The following is a 22,080-nucleotide window of genomic DNA, read 5'->3' as shown; positions in this document are numbered from 1 at the left end:
GTTTCTTTATCATATTTTAAATCCTGACAACTTTTTTAATTGCTGCTTATTGTTTCACTGATTTTATATAATTGTTTTTTTAACCTGCATTTTGCTTTCAAAGGCTTCATTTTAAGTGCTTTACTTTTGCGCTTTCCAAACAAAGTCAGCTTGTTCCAACAACTAATAAAGTATGTTTAAATTTTTTTTTCTGTTCCAATTCACACACACTCGATGAGCTTGTCATTACTTCATGATTTATTTATCTAATTTCTCCCACGCTCTCCTCTGGTATCTCATTATGTACTGTAAGGTTACGGAACTTACTCATTAAGTATTTATTGTTATTTTGATTTTTTTCCCCCCCACATTTCTTTGTAGGCTTGAAGTTTGAATGCTGGTCAACATTACAGGTAAAGCTGAGTGAGGATAACAACATCAAAACTTGGTGATCTTTCATCCATATACATCCCTATACACAGGCTGATTTCCATGAAGGAAGGTGCTAAAGAAACTGCATCTCAAATTCAGATCAAGCTTGGCCAGAAACTATGAAATGAAAGGAAAAATGAAGTGTAAACCTACTTTTCTTTACTTACCAGAGAGTCTACCTCTTATTCTCTTTAGATGTTCTCTGTGACTCACAATTATTTTACCCCTATTGGTTTTCACAAAGTGGCACACACCTTTTTCTCTGCTTATGATGAGCCTCTGTTCCAAATCCTGATAACCAAAGGTTGCACAGAGTCCTCCTGGAAAAGAAAAAACACAAAATACGTACGTTTGTTGAGGGGTCGTCAGCGTATTGTTGAGTATCTGTAGGGCTAAGTTGCTCGCACTTATTATATATGGGTAACGCTGCTGTGTGGTGCTCTTACATTGCACTCTAGTCATTAGTCACTCTGAATGCCACACGTGAGGTGTAAGAGTCCCTGGGACTCCATTAGGATGGCCAAACAAACTACGTTCTGATTGTTTAATTTCCTCATTTCTAACAGTCGGGTTGCACATAAACTGGATATGAGAACTGGACTAAGGGACCCCTACCCTCCGGTGTTCAAACAGGAAGTACCCAGTGGCTCCAAGAAGCAAAAATTCGACAGACTTCAATGGAGAAATAAACAGCTATTATTTAGTCATTCTTTTTCTCAGAATAATAATTCCTACTCTGATATCTGTTTTTAACATGTTCCTGCTAATCCTTGTTTTTTTTTTATATTTATTCTGTTGATGAAGTTATAACTTGAATAACTTGAATAACAAAAGTATGTCTCGATAAAAGTATGTGGTCTCAGGTCAAACCTTCAAAATATTTAATTAATAAATACTCCCTGAGCCCACTTTCAAATTGTAAAATTGTAGAGGGTGTAAACGAGCTCACTCCTGATTGGTGAAAGTGGTTGCCATAGAAATATTGACTCAGACCGACTGGGACTCTGGCTCCAACATGACGACGTCCGTATTGTGAAAAGCTGGTGACTGAATCGACTTCATTTTGTTGGAACCATTTTCTATAGGTGGCAACACACTCACTTGGTTCGGTTTTGTCAATGGGCTGCATGCTAGGAGCACGTACTTATCACTGAAACAGCCCTTCGTTGTCATTATTAGAACTAAGAACTAAAAAATGTGGGTTGATTTTACATGTTTATTACACATTGTAACACTGCTATTAACAAAAGGGTAGCGTGGGTAAAATTCACCGACAATAACTTAAACCTATCCAACTAATACATGAATACATGAATGAACAATTTGCTCTACGAGTTGACAGAGCGATCTATGACCTTGATATTTCATGTAGGCCTTGCCCATTTTTTGCCACCAGACAGCCCATATTCAGCTATAAGGACGTTTGAGACTAAGGGCTTAATTTTTTTGCTGCACCTACGTAGAGATGTCTGACGCTTCAGGTTTGACCAAAGGAATGAAACACCAGACGTCCTTGTCTTTAGTCTGTCTTTGTTTGATGGTTGAAGCACCAATTGGACAGCTCCCGCCAATTCATTCGAAGCTTTAGTTAACCCCCTATTTCTTGTGCAGCTTTATTAACCCATTTGTCCTCCTTTCAACTTCCCGTTAATATGAATAGCTATGGATGCAGCTCTCTGACTGGACAGCTAATTAGAAATGACCTTTTGTGCCTTACATTTTCCTCAGAAGGCGTCTGAGATCAAATCATGGGCAAAGCAGTTTTTCTAATGATTTGATGGTCTTCTGGTTAAGCCGGACAGACAATTTAAAGGCCCTTGAAAGTCTTTTAAAATGAACTATCTGATTAAAGCGTTGCACCGTATTTCTCCAACACTGAACCTTTTCAGACTTTTTTTTTTTTTTTTTTTTTTTTTTAACTTGTCCTGTCCAACAGCTAGGCAAACAGATGAGAGCTGAGGGCCTCTTGTGTTGGACATATTTTATTTTAACAAGAGGGGTTATTCATCTTCAGACAAACCAAAGGTATGTCTGAATAAACCCCTTTTGTAATTGAGGCCAAAATGTATTAATTTCAATCATGTTTGAAAATCTTTGGTGTTGGACCGGACGGAAAAGGAAAGAGGGGAAGAAGAGAGAGGGACGTTAGAGAGAGGGGGGGTAGGAGGGTGATAATAGGAGGGGAAGGGGGGGTAAGACCATGAAGCAGCATAGAGCAGACAGGTTTACTGGTTGTTTATCGTTACGGTACGGTTCAAATGTAGTACAAAAAGGGCGGGGCCTGTTCACACACACTCAAATATTATCAACACACCTGCTAGCCGCAAAAATGTCCACATGTCAACATGCACACAAAACAGATAGTGTTCACGAACGCATACCTATGCCTTTAAACCAACTAGTGTGAAATCTTTCATTCATTCAATCATGCAAACTATTAGTGCAAAGGTGAGCTAACACCTGTGCTCAGGTGAGTGTTTATGTTCTTCTAAAATGGATGGTGGAATGTGAAAAGAAGGAGGAGCGCCCAGCCACCCCCACACCCATACCCCCGCCGCAGCAGCAGCGGCAGCCGGAATTCCCCCAACGCCACACGGGAACAGGCAGGGAACAACCGCCCCCCGGGCGACCAAGACCGCCACCCAGGCCAGGGCCAGCCGGACCGCCGCGAGGCCCCCAGAGCCAGAGAGCAGGGAGGCGCAGAGGGAAAGAGAGCGCCGCCCCAGCCCAGCCAGGAAAGCAGCCCCCCGCCGCGCCGGAAGAGCCCAACGCAGGGCCCCACCGGAGAGGGACGCCCACAGCCCCAGACGAGCACCCCACCACCACCCAGGAGTTCCGGGCATCCCCCCGCCCCGACCCCAGGTACGAGCCAGGACCCCCCAAGGGAGACCCGCTCCGCACTCCAGGCAGCCACCCACCCGGCCCACGGTTGGTCCAGGTAGGAGCAAGGCAGGGGCCCGCCGCCCCCGCCCAGGAGGGGGGAACCCCGGGGAAAAAAGGGCGGCCCACAAGGGATGTTATAAATATGGCCCGACCAGGCTCGGCCATGTTGGAAGTTTGGCGGGGCCCAGCGCCCAGGGGCAAGGACCAGGACCCACCCCCCAGGGACACGAACACCCCCGGCTCAGGTGTAATATGAACCCCCCCACCGTGCGGAGAGAGCACCGCCGGGCCCAGGGAGCCGGCACCCAAGGGACACGGCCGCCATCGCCAAGGGGCCCGCACCCCCCACCAGGGAAGGGGTAGGGGACAGATGGACCCAGGTCCCACCTTCCTTGTAAAATGTGTGTGCGTGTATGGGTGTTTGAGAGGGTGTTTGTGTGCATGTGTGTGTGTTTATGTTTGAATGTATATATTGAAGGGGGAGGGGTGTGTGTACTAAGGGGGGTGCAGTTAAAATTGGCGAGTAGGGCACTAAGGGGACATCTCCTGATTACTCACAGTGATGTCCCCTCACCCTCCACACCAAGGGGCCCTAAATGTCTAAGGTGCGGTTAAAATTGGCGGGTAGGGTGCCAGGAGGACATCTGCTGCTTGCTTGCAGTGATGTCCAAGCACCCCCCCTACCAAAGACCCTACATGTCTAAGGTGCAAATAAAACCGAAAGAGGGGGGGCCCACTCCATACGGCAACCATAGGAGGGGGGCCACTCCCAAGTAGCCCCCCCCCAAGGCGCATCGCAGGCTAGACCCCCCACCCCCTCACCCTAATATGAGGTTATATAAGGAAGGGGGTAAGTTGGGGACAGCTGGTAGACTGTCCCCCGGTGGTCAAACAGCCGTCCCCCAGCCCACCCCCAGCAAAGGGGCCAGGGCCACCCAGCCCAGGGGCCCACCCCCGGAGGCGCCGACACCCCAGGCCCGGCACCACCCACCCCACACAGAGAGAGAGGAGCCAGAAAGCGTCGCCCCCCCCCCGGAGCAAGCCCAGGCCCCCACCCCCAGACGCCGGCCCTAGAAGAGCTCTGGTCAGGCCTCGACGGGACCGAGGAGGCCAACCGGCCGAGGCAACCAGTCTTTTCAGACTTTTTATACTGAATTTTGTGTAACAGCTAGCTGGAAGTTGTATTTGTTTTAAATGAAAAGAAATGTTTCCTTTAAAAAAATGTGTCAATGTGTGTGCAATAAATCAATTTAACTAATGGATTTTAATCTATACCTGTATGTAGTCCGATGATAGACTAAAGAGGATCTAAAGACAGGCAAGACTGGTTCCAGCATATAACAAGAACATGAAAAGCATTTGGAAAACTTTTATTAAAAAAAGAAAAAAACATGTTTAAGAGAGACTTCACCTGCACCTGCAGATTTTTGAAAAGTTATTTCCAACAATAAAACAACAACCTCATGTAAAATTTCCCATCATTGTTGTTTCTGCTTTAATGACATTGCCACAGCTGTGTCCAGTCTGCCTTGTGCTTGTGTGGGTGTAAAAGACAGGATGACAGAAATAAATAAAAATAAAAAAAGCTAAAAGAATTAGTCACAGAGTCTGCTGCTCTTCTTAGGCAAGAGCTAAAGAGAAAATTACAGGCATTCTCTCAAAAGGGTGTAATTGTCGGCATCTTATCATATTTGCAAACGTATATTTTAAAACATGAATATGAAACTATCCGTGAGGAGGCATTGTCATGGCGATGCAATGGCTTCAATAAGCCCCGTCACTTCATGAGCAAAGATAAAAACAGCTCTATGAAAAAAAAAAAAACACTAATGAGATTGATTAGGTGCTTTCATTCCTAATTGACTTAATGAAGAATTAATTTCATCTCTGAATATTTGTTTGACTGATCATATCATGTTTTCATTGTTTCGCCAGAGGAAGTGTGGCGGGGTCTGCTTTCAGCTACCTGCTGCAGACTCAAAAGCCGTCAACAAAATATCCTCCATTGGTATGAAAGTCACACTTCTGGATACACAGCTAATTAGTCTCAAGCTCAGTATGGGCGCAGTTCCAATTATAAGTCGATGTGCCCTTTTCAGCTCACAGCAGTCGTTCTCATGGCTGTTGTGTGAGTGTTAACCTGTCTGAGTGGCAGTGACAGGCCAGCCAGCGGTGGACCATCAGCTGAGTGGTGATGGATGGCTCTCAAGTGCAGGGTTGAACAGGAGTAGCTCCATTCTGCCTCTGACACCCAGATATTTACACTCTGCTCAGCACATAAGCACACAACTGGACACTGATATGAGAAACCAACACTGGTTGACCCAGAGGCATGCAAATAGCACACTCAAAAATGATTAATGGATGGACTGATTAATCCCTTCTCTCCGTGCACTGCCTGTTTGATGGTCAAATACACTTGGACAGAAGTGGAGTGAGAAAGCGTGCACCATTTCATGCTAAAGGTCATCCGAGGACAAAGAGTTAAATAAAAAATCCAACTCAGAGTGTATGATTTCAATTCTACATACAGAGTCAGCTATAGTGTCATTTTTCAGCTTGAAGGTTGATCTATAGGAGACATCGGTAAAAGTCTCCCCACCTGTGAAATGGGCTGTGAGCTAAATGTTCCCTGATAAAAACACCTCTGTCAAAGCACATGACACCTCCTACATCAGATTTGATTTGTTCAGACTGGAACTGTAACATGATCGACGACCAAACTAAGATACTAATACTAATTATTAATAATGTCTTCTATGTGTCAGGAAGCAGTGGGATAGGACCCAAAATCCACAAAGGCCAGCTGGCAAAAACGTAAACATTTAACATGTTACATCCCAGTCTAGAGGATTGCAAAAAGACGAAGCACAAAGAAAGGAAGGACAGATTAAATGTTGTAATGATTCAAAATCTCTCACAAAGACCCCAGGAATAAATCCGTAATTTATTAATGTATTTATTTATTTTAGAAAAAAGCAATTATTTACAAAAATAAACATATGTAACAAGGACCAAAACATACATAAACACAGAAAATGTCATGGTGCCACTGTCAGCTCTCCTCCCCCTCCCCTCTCTGCTTGGTTCCTGATTCGACTCAGCTGTGACCACTCACCTCATCACCTGCCAGCCTTCAAAAGGAGATCCAGTTCCAGTATTCATCGCTAGTTTGTTGCCCCTGATGGTGCATAGTTTGGTCGCTAAGTTTACTTAGTTCATGTATCCTTTCTCTTGTCCTAATCTCGTTTTATGCCTCGTTTTTAGGACATCATTACCACAAGTGGTCACCTGAGCCTTCAGCCCTCCTGAATTCAAGCCTCTGATGAACATCCAGTCATGCCTCAAGCCACGGACTAACTTCCAGTCACGCCACGAGCCACGGACGAACCTCCAGTCACGCCACGAGCCATTATCCAGCCTCCTGCTTCGCCATGACTCAAAGCCACGCCGGATCAAAATAGACTTTATTACTCACCTCATAACTCACCTGTGTTTTCCTTCCGGGTTCCAGCGTCTGGGTCTGCCTCGCCAAGCTTGCCATGACAGAAAAAGTGTGAGCTCTCAATATAAATGCTGCCATGTAGATCCTTGCCCAATCAGGTGCCGCGGACAATTGAAAACCCACTCCGAGCATCTTCTGATCTATTGTAAAAGTGTTCCCAGTGGTCTTTTAATTATGATTTTAGTTTTTAGCCAAATTCAAATAAAAATTGGGTTTTCTAGGCCATAGTTTCTGCTTAGCAAGAGTGGGGAGTTTGAAATATCGCCTCTGAGCTGTGGGTGAGACCATTGTGAAGAGCTCAGAGCAGGTTGTGGCCTGCCCTGAAGAGAAAAAACTCACTTTGACAGAAAATATAAAATAACACAGACAGAGAGCATCTTTAAAAAGTGAAGAATAGATAGATAGAAACATAATTACAGCCTCAGCTTCTCATATGACTTGCCGTGACTTCAAAGGGTGCGGCGAGTGTGTGCGAGTCCTTGCGGACATGTGGGAAGGGTTACTGTTAGGTTAATACTTGCGTTCAACAACATTTGGCCTTGGATGCACTAATGCAGCAATGCCGATCTTGGTGCACGTATTGTGCCCAACTGTGGCCCACATGACTTTCTATCAGCTTTTGTGCTCAGTCATACGTAAATACGTGTGAATAACATCAGCCTTATATTAAATAATATTTTTCAGTGTGTTTTTTTGTTGTTTTTTGTTCAAGATTATGCTAAATTAAGTGGAGTCTAAATGGTAGGTTGCATATTAGCGACATACAGTGTGAAGGGGTTAAGAAAACTAGAACTAGCAAAATTGGGGTTTGAGAATAAAAAACAACTTGATGTTATTTATTTTTAAGATTTCAGGTTGGGTGCATGGAAAGATTTAAGAAGAGGGAAACCCAGGATTTTCTATTTATTCATGTATTTTAAAAAAGTTGGTGTCATGTTTGTTTTACAAATATGCACTAAAACAAAATAAAAGCAGCAACAGTGGATGGAATACAACTGGTGGGACATAGACCTCTGAGATTTAAAAGCCAAAGGTTTGTTTTTCCTTCTTTTCCTTCGTAGGTCAGCTCATTCATCTTGAGGCCTGCTGAGATGTCAGAGCAGAGTACGACTCAATCGATCAGGAAGTCTAACTGGCCTTTGTATGTGTGTTTCCTCATGCATGAGCGTACACGAGAGGTCTGACTGGAGAATTTTATTAGTGGCCACAGGGAAGGGCAGCAGTGGCCTTTGCCTCTTCTTTCACTTTGTTACTTTCCCCCCTCCTTTCTATCTATCTATTCTCATTTTTTCAATCCGTTTTGTGTTTTTCCATCCAACAGTTGGCCTGCCTCCTAATTCTGCCCAATCCTTGGATCCACTTATCCTCTTTCCAGTTCTCATCAATCTTTCACTGACCTCTACCCGTAACTTACTCATCTGCCTTTTACCCCAGTCTTTTTTTCTTTTGTCAAAAGGCTTTATGGCTCCATCAACTGTCTATTTACCTTTCAGTTTTTGTAGTGACATATAATTAGCCATGTGTCATGAGAAAAGTCTGTTTGACAGGAGATGCACAGTGTAAAGGGATTTCTTCACAGACATTCAGTGCCTTAAGATGCAGAAAGAAGGCCCAAGCAGACGAGAGTAATAAAATAGGAATAACAGAGGGCTTAAAGTGTGGAAGAGTTGAGCACAGACGAATGAAGGTTGAGCTATTTGAGAGAGCAAAAATCAAAATCAGGAGACAGATGGGGGGAGATGAGAGGGAACGACGAAGTTCAGGATCCACAGTGTCACAGCTGAGTTCTCTGGTGAGACTCTCAACAGTCCCTGAGCAGGAGCTAATAAAATAAATCATAACCCCGGTGTCAGAGCGGCTGCCTCAAATAGATCCCCGCACATCACATCCCACACGCATACAGGTCTAGCTCTCTTTACTGTGGGATCCCAGAGAAAATGTTGGCCAAATATCTGCAGGCATCTTGTAATAGCAGAAGATCACAAAGACAGATATAAGATACAGAAAAAAAGGTCTGTGGATTTTGAACGCTGAGGCAATTCTTGGCGTTCCAGCTTTTTCCTTCATTTTAAAAAACATGTTCAGTTGAAGGGTGGTTCCTGTTAAACCATAGACTTAAGAGTAGGAAACCATGGTTCCTGAAGGCAGCCTGTGACTGAACAATCCTGAAAAAAAGTCCTACTTTTAGCACCTTACCATTACCACCCATCTCACAAAAAGGTTGTCTTACAAAAACATCAAACACAAATTGTTTTCTACTAAGTATTAAAAAACCGAAAAAACAAAGACACCAAAGTAACACCTATTGACTGTAAATGAGAACTGAGTGAGTATGACATCACCCATTGAAAAAGGCTTACGCAAAGACGTCAAGTCAGTCGCAATTTTTTCAGAATATGGATGTCGCCATGTGGGGAAAGAAAATTGTCAGTAAGCAGTGACTGGTCTGATTCGGTCTGAGTCAACATTTCTATGACAACCACTCTCACCAATCAGGAGTGAGCTTGTTGGAAGTCCAAACCCCTACCACTTGAAAGTGGGCTTGGGCAAATCTGTCACTCAAATTTTCAACGTAAGGCCACATACTTTTATTGAGGCATCTGATTGGTCAGTTTATAACATGAATAACTTGAGCTACAGAAAAAAATCAGATTGGCAAGACTGTTAAAAATGGTATCAGAGCTAGAATGGTTATGTTGACAAATATAATGACTGAGTAATAGCCAGTTACTTCTCTATAGAAGTCTATGGGATTTTGGCTACTTAGTGCCAGAGGGCACTTCCTATTTGGAATGCAAGGGGGGGAGGGGTCACTCAGTCAAGCTCTCATATGCCATCATTGGTAACACCTGTAGTGTAATGACGGGTTCAATCTTAAAATGATACAGCCCCCATGAGTTGACCAATAACTAAAGAATTTTTTGCAAACATCTAAATTTTTTTCTCTGGGAACTAGTTTGCACGGGCCACATTGTTAACATGTCACAATTAATGAAAGTTAATTTGAATCAATTTCGGTTAAACAAAAAGTCAAAGTTTTTTTTTTTTAGCATTAGACCCTCATTTTGGTACGAACACCAATGGAAATATATTAGTAAAGTAAAGTAAAGTTTGAACTCACAGCTCAACCCCTATTTACCCTTAAACACCAACGCTTTATCTCCAATGTTTAAATTCCTTTAATTATTCTAACTCTCCAACCATTTACGCAATTATTGCAGTTTTAGCAGCCTCTGAAGCACAGAAATGCAGCCATGAACTGACTTGCAACACTTGAAGTGTTTACTCTGTCAACATAGATGAGCTGATTCTGTCACAGAGAAAAGCGACTTTGCGCAGTTGTGCAACACTTTACGTTAGTAATGTTTAGCACAGCGGTGCAGAGCCGATATGAAAAGACAATTTTCTCCACATCCGACCCAGCTGATTCACAATGATTACGGGAACAGTCAAAGAGTTACAGTATGCCAAAGATTGTGTGTTATTTAGGCGTTGCAGGTGACATGACAAATGTTAAAGGGTTAATATTTGTTGGGTCTAGATTAAAAAAAGCTAACTGACACATTATTAAAGGAATAAATCTCAAAGAGGACATGGCTAAAATGAGAGAGATCGGTCCCGCTATGACTTAAAACGGTGCTTTCCACACAGCTGTAGTCTTGCTTCAAAAGTATTTTTTCGCCTTGATATGAGACATGTGCAATGAGTTCTGGGATCCTGTGTGGTTCACAGGGAGCCTGAAGCATTTGACAAAGTTAATTGAGCGTATGCTCAGCAGGTAAAATGATTAGGAATGGTGGGAGGAAGACGTGAAAATAATAGTCTTCACAATATCATCCTTCACTCGTCTTTTAGACAGACAGAGGGATGAATGGACAGACAGCAGGGTGAGAAATATTCGCCATTAACAAAGGAATTGAATCATGAAAGCAACAGATCAAAATATACAGTACAGTATATGAAGCAAAATCTGTGGAAAAAGGCAGTCAACATAAAAGGAATATTTTTGTTATTTTTTAATTTTCCAAAAGAGAAGTGCAATGTCATGCAAATGATCAGACACGCTGAAATGATGATGATGGTTGCTGTTGCCAGTGAAAGATTTGAACTTTTTCCCATCATTGCCTCAGAAATTCCACATCAGAATCATCGTGACCCTGCATTCCTGATGGTTCTGGACCTTCCCCTCTGTGTTAAACGGACCACTGGACAGTTTCACTAAACATTTCAATTGCAATTGTACTTTGTGCTCTAAATACTGGCTTGATTGCAGTCTTGTAAACCATTTTCATAGTTTTTTTTGAATTCTTAATAAGCATGAAAAGATGTGTTTCCAAGACAACAGCATCCCAACATTTGTTCATTTTTATCACCAGGACATTTAAAAAGCGAAGACGAAATATTATATTTAAGTAATTTATCTAGAACGGGACAGAGCTAGAGCATTTTATTTGCAGAGTGGGAGGGAGGCAGAATACGTTGGAAGGGGGGCAAAACACCAGAGCGGAAGGTCATTACAAATGAAAGGATCAAAAATTCATATTTCTAACAGTTTTGTCATAATTATTATCATTATATTATTACAATCATTATTATAATTATTACGAGTTTTATTTCATATAAAAATGTTGCTTTTGTTGTTTTGCAATGCTTAAAGAAGCTCGTATGGAGGATTTCTTAATCTTTGTTAATACTGACACTACTATTGATGCAAAAATGCCCCCCCCCCTGTCTACCCTCTGATCTAGGACTATGCTGGACTTCTGCTTAGGATCATCTCAGAAGTAGTGTGTTGTCCGGAGCTAGGTGTAGGATGTGTGGGCTGCTAAAGCTCAGTAAAGCTCCACTGAAGTGTCAAGTGAATGATCAAACAGTCAGCTCAGCTTAAAACCCTTAAGAAAGACTACTGTAAAATGCTTTAAACACAAAAACACACACTTCACATCAATTGCTCCACTAAGAATTTCATGGCTAGACGTGTGCGTCAGAGTCCGTGTGCTCGTTCCTGCCATGCAGCGAGGAAGTGAATCATTTGTATTACTGCTAAAATGAATGCACACTATCTTCAAATGAACGACTGTGTTGATAAAAGTGATGCTTCTACACCAATTATTATATAAACTTCAAACTTGTTATACTGTTTTACCTCAATGTCAAATGCCTGAAGGATAAAGAATGACAGGATTCTTTGGAAGAAACCTTTGCAGCAAGAAACTCTAAATAAATCTCTAGAACTTATTACTGTAGATTGAAGATGGAAATTTGTCTAAATATGTGTGGTGGTAAAAAACATCAGAATATCAAATCAGAGGAGACATGGAGGGTAGAGCAATGGGACTGAACAGATCCCTACTGTGGCATTCTAGGAGCCACAGTAACATTGAACCAAGCATTGCTAATTTTTTTAAGCAAATGTTTCTGTCACTCTGTCATTCTCTGATACAGACTGTGGACCAAGGAAAAAACAGAAAAAAAAGGTTTTCTCTGCAGGTTTATCCAAAAGAAATATCCAAAAACTTAAACAATGTAACCAAGACCCCCCCCCCCCCCCCCCCCCAGCCAAAAAAAAAAAAACAGTGCACGAGGAACCACCTTTTAACATTACAAACTCACCTTCTGCCTTTTTACATTGGGAAAATGGCCTTTTCTAAGAGATGGCCCCTCCCACAGGCTGGGTCACTAAAATTATAGTTGTTTCCAATTTGAGTCAGGCTTTATAAAGGCCTTCTTCCTTTCGTTAAAGGATCTGAACCAGAGGTTGTGTCCTTTAACCCAAGGAAGACGATCTAAAAGGGTATTCAGAATAAATCAAAGAAACCAGGCAAGTGACAATACCCAAAACTCCAACCCATTGTAGACTGATCTTATACAACTATGTGTGTTAACATATGTAGAGTGTTTGTACCCACCCAACCAGCAGAAGCACAGCCCTCTGACTGCGTTTATGTGTGCATGAGAATTGTCTGTGTGGAGGTAGATGAACTGACCACAGCTTCAGACTGGACAGAAGAAAGTTTGGAAGATCAGAGAGGCGGGGTCAGACCACTGGGGGAGTGAGGGGATCCAGTCTGGGGTAACCTGAACCATAGATCATTTACTGTTCAAACACTTATTTTACACACAAATGCTTTTTTCTTTAGTTATACCATTAACTAGCTAGTGGTGGAAATTGGGATTAGTTGCCATATTGTGGCTAAAACCACATTAACACTTAAAGATCAATTTCATAAATGACACACACTTCATATTCTTAAAGTTTAAGTTCTTTTTACAAGCTAAACCTATTTGCTTTACCAACCTTGCATAGTGTCCTATTTTTTGTATTTCATTCAATTTCTACATAAAAATATTTCAGTCACACAACTCATGCAGTAAAGAGGATTTATTTCCATATTTCTTTCAGTTTGGCATAAGGCTCCGTTCAGATACATAAAACAAAGATCTCCATAGAAAACTTTGGGTATTAAACTACCCCTAACGGAGCTCACAGGAGGAAGCCGGGGAGGAGGTGGGGTGACGAAAGCAGAGCTCATGGAAATGGATGAAGAGGGATTGGACCACACACCTGGAACTTAAGTAGGACGCTGAACAGGTGAGTTGATTAGACTGAACCGCCTGCAGGGAGGAGTAACCAGGTAAACGCACTTCTCGAGTTGCCTGCCTGAAATACTTCCAAGGTCGTTCATATCATTTCTTAGCTTCAAAAGTTGTATTTATGGTCTTTTGAAGGGATTGTTGCTGCATTTAAAAAGGGGCAAAAACTCACGTTGTGAAGACATTGATACCAAATTCCTATCTTAAAAAAAAAGATTAATGACCTAAGTGCCCCCCCCCCCCCCCCCCAAAAAAAAGAAGAACTAATACATCTCAAGCTTTTTTTTTAACCAAAGTACAAGATAGACTTATTTTTATGCATAATAGATTTAATTTCAGAACAGAACACCCAAGGCTAGCAATAATGAATACACTTTTTCTATTCAGGTCCATGTTTGCTTTGCTTGTTTGTTTTTTTCACATCCACTTCAGCTTAACTGCAGGGCTAAACGCTGTGAGCTTGAAAATGTTTCTTCATTGTCTTCACATCCCTTCAGTTATCTAAGTCATTAGAGTTGAGCTTTCAAAGATTTCAAATGGTTCATTAAAGTTTAAGTCTGGTTAAAAAAAGAGTGTTGCAAGACTGTTGCAAACCTTTATACTTCTTAGATCATAAGTGGTGCTTATATATTGCTTTTCTGCCATTTATGCCTAAAGCACTTAACAAATCACAGTGCTATATAAGGCAAGGTTAACTTTGTGACGTGTGAGGGCCTTGGACCCTAAAAACAGCATTCAGCTTGTTTCTCCTGCTGCTGCTACCAGAGCTTATTTTAATAAGTGGATCACTCCAGTCAACTCGGCATTGATGGTTTCGAGGTGTTTGGAACAAAAGCTGTTTACACCTGTGATAAAAACAGACAGGGAGTGCATTTTACCGCTCACCAAGAGTAAACAGTCTAATACCGTTCGTTCGTTCGTTCATTCATTCATTCATTTTCTAAACCCGTTTTGAGGAACATCCTGGAAGTTAGTGCTTCCTTTTAAAATATCGTTAGCAACATTTTACATTGCTTTGGATGATTGGGTTTCCAATTAAACTTTGGGCACGTTTTTGTAAATAAGACTTGGAAAGTAACCCTTGTGCTATCCTAGGCACTTTAACGTTGGGAGTTGGGTCATCTAGACCCACTAGACAGTGTGCTGAACCTTTTTTCTTCAATGATTTCTGATCTTCACTGGTGTCCATGGATCACATGAAATATTTCCACCTTTATCCACCTTTGTCATGGTAGGGAGAACACGTCAATGTAAGGGTGGGGTCATCTAAGATAGCACAAGGGCACAGAATTAAGAAACTTTATTTTATTAAAGTATGCATGGTGTTGAAGAATTTAAAGGTCATTATTTACTAATTTATATTCTGTTTTTCAGATAATGTTTATTTAATAAAAAAATTATAAGTTGTATGATGGTTTTGTCTCGATTTTACATTTATTGGAGGCTACAATTGCTGAATAAGAGTTTGTTTTTGATGTTAGGTAGGATTCGGAAAAATGACCGCCAAGATCACAGAGAAGCCTTGATCCTACCCATACACACACGCCGATGGCGGCAGACCTGTCATGTGTTGGTGTTGGCCAGGCCACCGAGTGCTTGCTCAAGGACACTTCAACACATGGGCATCCAGAGGGAAAACCAACCCTGCAATCAGAGATCTAGTCTACCTCTGTGCCACAGTCAGAAAAAGGACATGACAGTGCTAACGTGTACTAACAGCATTTTATATTCTTTTTGTATTTCTTTAAATTGTACAAAACAAAAATGATAGATGTTCTATACTTTTATTGTCTCTGCAAAAATGAATATGGACAGAGGCTGTAGTCAAAATAAGAAGAGTGGGCCAAGGATCTACAAAGTATCACACACAAATGAACACAATGTTCATCTCAGAACATCGTGTGCCTCTTATTTTCTTTAATTTATTTCCATTTCACACGACTAGCTTCCTTTATGTGCACAAATAGGTTGCATAACTGCTGATTTGCTACCAGAATGTGGAATGACTTGTCAGTGTGACATAGTGCAGCTAATTTACTGACCCCATTATTTTGGGATTTTGATTTTATTTTTTTACTGTAAAGTGGAAAAAAAATGTGCTATTTGACAAATAAAAAAAAAAAAAAATGGAAATGGGTCAGTGGTGTCTTCACTCTCCATATTTTACTGCTGTTTTGGCACAACACTGTGGAAACGGGCATTTAAATAGGAAAATCAAAGCTTCATCATTGAAGTTAGTCATTGTTTTTTCTGCTTGTTTCCTACATTTCGAATTAAAAGATGGAGACTTCACAGATGGCTAATGTGACAATCTGCACACAACTCATTGCTAAACGAGCAACTTTAACTGATATGCTAGTCTGGATAACACTTATGTTAACTGTTTCATTTATCATTTTCAAGCTGTAAATACTTCCAGAAAGCATTTAGGCACAACTTGTCATTTTAAGACAAATAGCTGGGCTAGGCTGAGGGGGCTTGTAGCTCTGTGTACCTCTGCTATACTTTTGGGCTGCACGGTGGTGTAGAGGTTGGCACTCACCACCCAGCGTGTTAGCTCTAGTTCAAATCCCAGCTGGGTTCTTTCTCTGTAAAGTTTGAATGTTCTCTCAGTGCATGTGTGGGTTTTCTCCAACAACTCCTGCTTCCTCCTACAGTCCAAAAAGATGCTTCATAGGTTTTTTGGTATCTCTGAATTGACCATATGGGTGTAAAAGTAACTGTCCAAGGTGTACCCCGCCTCTGCTCAACAGTAGCTGGGAAAGGCTCCAGCAACCCTGTGACCCCAAAAAGGGATTCACCATTTAACCCTGGAGCTGTCATTGGTGACAACAAAATAACACACTCTTTGAACTTTTCCAACGTTGACACAATTAATGCAATTCCAACGGATTCTGTCGTGGAGAAAGGCAACTTTGACTCGTTATGCAGCACTTTATGTTTATGTTGATTGTGTAAACACTTTACTACTGTCAAGTACTGCATATCAGATCAAAATCCAACCATGTTACATTTAATATTACTCCACAGTTTGCACATTTTTCAAGTATCAAAGTGAAAAAAAACAAGTAATTTCTTGAGCATAATCAGCAACTGTGTTCTTTTTAGTTTCCTAATGTCTAGGTCATAAAATGATAAAAAGCTTTGCTCGATCACACCAGAGAGGGAAGTCAGCTTGCATGTGTTCATCTGAGCACAATGCAGCTACAAATTGTTCCAGCCCTCTCACCCACCCAGTAAATATTTTATAACTGGATCATCAAGAGAAAAAGACAGAGTGAGTGGGAATAAAAGAAAAATAGAAATCTGTTTTTATCAGAGAGGCTGTAAATTACTGATTCTGCAGACAGCTTGTTAGCTTCGCCGCCTCTCTGTCTTTCTTTTTCTGGAGCAATTAAACCAGACAATTGTTCCCAAGGAATTGCCTGTCTAAAAGAGGCTTGATGCCAGCTACTCAGGAGCCAATATCCCTCTTGCTTTTTATTGCCGCAGGCTAGCCTGCCTTCTCAAATGTGATAACATGAGCGGCCAAACAATAGAGTTTAGTTTCTGCCAGTCACAGTCACAGTCAATCAAACACAACAGGCTTTCTGCAGGAGCGAGTGCAATAAGTGCTCATCTGTTATGAACTTTTAGGAGAACAGGATTTTGACATCTGTTATTGTTTGGGGGAGACAGCAGCTTTCAGCATGGAGGATAAAGGCAGCAGCAGAAGATACAGCGCAACTGTCGAGGAAAGCTCCTGCAGCAGGAGGTGTGTTGTAGAATTTTTTCCTCAACTCTTTGAGCGTGAGTGAAGAAGAGAACTGCTAAAGAAGGCTGTGCCATAAATTTACCCTTATAGCTTCCGATTTCTGCTGACTCTCTTGGGCAAAGGCGCTGCTTCTGCTTTTTCACCTTCTCTTAATTCACTTTTTGTTGTGTGACTGAGACTGGGAAATAATAATACAGGAGAAAAAAAAAAAAAAAGTAAAACAACACTTTTTGACAGCAACCCACAACAGCTGTCAGAGGGATTCAGCAGTAGAAACAAAATGCAGCATTGTTTTAAAGTGGGAGGGAGAAACATGCTTTGTTTGTGGTACCTGACTGGGTTAAGAAGCAGAAGCTGTGACAGAACTGGGGTGAATGAAGGCTTGGGAAAATCTGTTTTTTTTTAGGAAGCTCCCCAAAGATTGCAGGCATGAGCAAACCTCAAACAAAATATGGAAATATATTTGTTTTAATCATGACACTTGTTCTAGCTCTTAAAAATAAGTGTTGTTTTTTTTGTGTGTGAGCATTTGTTTTCCCGACTCTATAGTTAACACACAGCTTATTTCTTATGGAAGTAGATCTGAGGTCATTCTGTGATGATGTGCACAGAAAAACATCCACATGCCCCCATGCCTCCAGATTAAATCTGATTGGTCCACTTGTTTGCCCAAAGGCCATTAACACAGCATACTGCAACGATTAAGGAAATTATTTTTGATAAAGCTGAAACTATAGCGCGCTCTCTACCATCCTCCCAGTCAAAGAGGTCATTATGGCTATTGGCATTAATATTCTATCCCCTAATGTGCATATTGACACTTAAAGTGCTGTTTAAAATGATATATAATTTTTTTTGTTTTTTATGGATTGTGAAATTTGTAAAACTGGTCATTTGAGTTGTATTTCCAGGGAATGTAATATGAATATTGATGGAAATACGTTCAGACAAATATGATTAATCTCACGAGAATTTGAGCCTTCTGTGTTGACCACAACTCCTTATGTCTGCAGCAGTTCACATTGGAAGAACAAGCAGCAAATGTAACGTTGGCCTCAAAGAGACTTTGCTAGACACAAAAAAACAAGGTACTCCGTATGTTTTTGGTTTCTTTGCATCATTTTATCCAATTGTGTTTATTTCTACGAATGTTTTAGGCCTTTTCGTTTACAGTTTTCATGGCGTTATGGTGCAAAGGCACGCATTGACATATAATAAACGCCTGTTGCAAAAATCGACCTGAGTTGACAGTCCTGCTCACAAAATGCAGGACTGCTTCTATGGAGAGAAATTAGACTCAGTCGGATTTGTGCGTGCGTAATTCTTGATTTGTGCGTAAATTAGGATTTGTGTATGCATATTCTTGCTTTGTGAGTGCGTAAATTAGGATTTGTGCATAAATTTGGATTTGTGCGTGATTTGTTACTCACATAATACGTTTTTTAAGTTAAAAGAATATAAAATGAAAAAAATACAAAATGTAATTTACGTATGCACAAATTAAGATTTCAACAGCTTGAAACTACTTACACACACACATCTTTAAAAAACACGCACGAATCCCTTGTTACGCACACACGAAGCCAAAGTTACGCACGGATCTACCGTGAGACTGTTTTCACGTCTCACAAATTCGTCCGTAAGTGCTGCGTTTAAATACCAGTGGAATGCTCGGTCATTAGAATTTTCCTATCAGCTTTCCCTTCTAAACGTATTTCCTTCAGTGGGTGTAGCAGGGCTTAAAAAAAACTGTAAAGGAAAATAAAAATTATTATCTGAGAATATGACGTTCACTTTTAAACGCTAATATATATATATTAAAAGTATATTATTCTCCGAGACACCGAATTGATACAAAATGCGTAACAGGAACGACCAATAGGGGGCACTGTTTTTTTTCTTCCGGAAAAATCAAAGGCAGTCAGACTGAGAAAGTCATGGGAAGAATGTCGGCCCATCTCGGTGGTCAGCGCCCCGAAGTAAGTAGCCTCTATGTTCAACACTAACATCTACTGTCTTCATGTACTGATTGAGTCATTTTCTGGGACTGCTGATAGGAAAATTCTAATGACCGAGCATTCCACTGGTATTTAAATGCAGCGCTTACGGACGAATTTGTGAGACGTGTCTCATGGTAGATCCGTGCGTAACTTTGGCTTCGTGTGTGCGTGTTCATGCATGTTTTTTAAAGATGTGTGTGTGTAAGTAGTTTCAAGCTGTTGTAATCTTAATTTGTGCATACATAAATTGCATTTTGTATTTTTTTCATTTTATATATTTTTTAACTTATACACAAAACGTATTATGTGAGTAACAAATCACGCACAAATCCTAATTTACGCACAAAGCAAGAATTACGCACGCACAAAGCCGACTGAGTCTAATTTCTCTCCATATGCTTCTGGTTCCTTGAATTTGTAAAAGCACAGTTAGAGGTAGAGCCTTTAGCCACCAAGCCCCTGTTTTATGTAATAAGGTTCCAGCTCATGTAAGAGAAGTTCTCATGCTGAATTTAAAGCTAATGTTTCACTTTCACTGTTTAAACCTATTGTCCTACTGGAGATGGAAAAAAAAAGATAAATGCAAAATAATCAACATCACCTATTTAAGAAAACCTACAAATTAAACCAGTGGGTAGTGAAAGCTGAGGTTAGCTCACTTAAAGACCCACTCTGATAAAAATTGTGTTTACCATTGTGTGTTAATGACGCTTATAAAAATACAATCTGCATTACGTTTTGTGCTTATTAAAGACAGTAGTCTTGCTGTGATAAATGTATAATCTTCCATTATCAATCACGTCATAAGTCAGCAACAAAAATGTCTTCAGACAGTGATTAGCTTTGCAGAAAAGGACCGTCAACCCCAGGAAAGCTGCTGGACCCGATGGTGTCTCTGGACGCGTTCTGAAGGACTGCGCGGACCAGCTGGCTGGAGTCCTTACCAGGATTTTCAACCAGTCTCTTGCCCAGTCTACTGTCCCACCATGCCTGAAGTCCTCCATTATAGTCCCCCTGCCCAAGAAAACACACATCACCAGTCTCAATGACTACCGGCCAGTTGCACTCACCCCAGTGGTGATGAAGTGCTTCGAAAAACTGGTACGGAGTCACATGACATCACTACTTCCAACATCCCTGGACCCACACCAGTTTGCGTACAGGGCAAAGAGATCCACAGAGGACGCCATAGTCACAGCCCTCCACACTGCATTGTCCCACCTGGAGAAACAGGGAAGCTATGTGCGGATGCTCTTTGTGGATTACAGCTCGGCGTTTAATACCATTCTCCCTCACAAACTGGTAAATAAACTGATGGAACTAGGACTTCCACACTCCACCTGTTCTTGGATCAAGAGCTTTCTTACTGATCGCAGTCAGAGAGTGAGAGTGGGCCCACACACATCCAAGGCCCTCACACTCAGCACTGGCTCCCCACAGGGCTGCGTGCTAAGCCCCCTGCTCTACACCCTGTACACCCATGACTGCATTCCTGCTCACCACAGCAACACCACTGTCAAATTCGCAGACGATACGACAGTGGTGGGACTCATTTCGGGGGGAGATGAGTCTGCTTATAGAGACGAGGTGGATCAGCTGACGATGTGGAGTAGGGAGAACAATCTGCTCCTCAATACCACAAAGACCAAGGAGGTCATTATTGACTTCAGGAGGAAGAAAACTGCTGTTTCTCCACTGTTCATCAGCGGGGTCTGTGTGGAGAGAGTGCCAGACTTCCGGTTCTTGGGGGTCCACATAGAGGAGGATCTAACCTGGGGAGTAAACACCTCTGAGCTGCTAAAAAAGGCCCAGCAGAGACTGCACTTCCTAAGGGTGCTCAGGAAGAACAACATCTCCCAGAGACCGCTGGTGTCCTTTTATCGATGCTCTATTGAGAGCATCCTCACGTACTGTGTTTGTGTGTGGTTCAGCAGATGCACAGTGGCTCAGAGGAAAGCTCTTCAGAGGGTCATTAACACGGCACAGAAGATCACTGGCTGCCCTCTCCCCCCTCTGGAAGAACTCCACAACTCGCGCTGCCTCAAAAAAGCCCAGGACATTCTTAAGGACATTTCACACCCTGGACACTCCCTCTTTGAACTGTTGCCATCAGGGAGAAGGTTCAGATCAATCAAAACAAGGACTGACAGATTCAAGGAAAGTTTTTATCCCGTAGCAATAACTACATTAAACGCTGTAAAGAACAAGCCATAAATGGAAACATGACAGAATGTTCACGCGTGTGTGGGTTATGTCTGCTGTATTTTATATTGTTTTTATACTATTTATTGTGATTTTATTTTTTACTATTTTTACTATTTGACTATTTTTGCACCTTAATCTCGTTGTACAATGTTGCAATGACAATAAAGACTATCTATCTATCTATCTATCTATCTAAAAACCCTGTTTTTTAAGGGAAAGAATAGAGATGTGACGTGAGTTAACCAGAACCTGATAACAGCCAGCCATTATTTCCAGTCAGTGCATGCACACGGGCCTGTCCAAAGTGGCAAGCAAGTCTCAGGTGTTCGTTCCCACAGACGAAGTGCGACTCGACCAAACCGAATGACATAATCTCTGGGAGCTGTATGAGGCAGAGAGAATGGCTCTGCCTCCCAGCGGGTCGAGCAGGTGACTGACAGATGGAGTCAGCCTGCTGACCAGCTGGTTCCCCACTGCAGGGTGGCCGCGCTCTCCCTCCACTGGGCCGCTAATCCTCCTCTGCCACTTCCAGTCACAGCCGTGACCTCGTGATCTCACACTGCTACCTCAGTCCCGTCCCGGTGACAACAGCGTGCGTCGGAAAAATGTCTTTGCTGCATTGTGGGGAGGGGAAAAACTCGGGGTGTGTAAAAGCTGTGCAGCAGAAGGTTGGCAGTTCAATCTCAGTGGAGAGATGGCGATATGATTTGTGACAGCATGATACTCCC

At 41.8% G+C, this 22,080-nt stretch overlaps 1 long non-coding RNA gene across 1 annotated transcript in view; it reads right to left on the bottom strand.

The window, feature by feature from the left end:
• Positions 1-301: 301 nt before the first annotated feature.
• The window catches only part of LOC144988970 (uncharacterized), a 77,661-nt gene continuing 55,882 nt past the window's right edge, over positions 302-22,080 (bottom strand). The window contains exon 3 of the long non-coding RNA XR_013653078.1: positions 302-731. This is a non-coding gene — a long non-coding RNA (uncharacterized LOC144988970). The remainder of the gene's footprint in view (positions 732-22,080) is intronic.

This window comes from Oryzias latipes, chromosome 22, assembly GCF_053564925.1.
Source record: "Oryzias latipes strain Hd-rR chromosome 22, Olatipes_Hd-rR_3.1".
Classification (NCBI taxonomy): domain Eukaryota; kingdom Metazoa; phylum Chordata; class Actinopteri; order Beloniformes; family Adrianichthyidae; genus Oryzias; species Oryzias latipes.
This window is presented reverse-complemented; position numbering and strand designations above follow the sequence as displayed.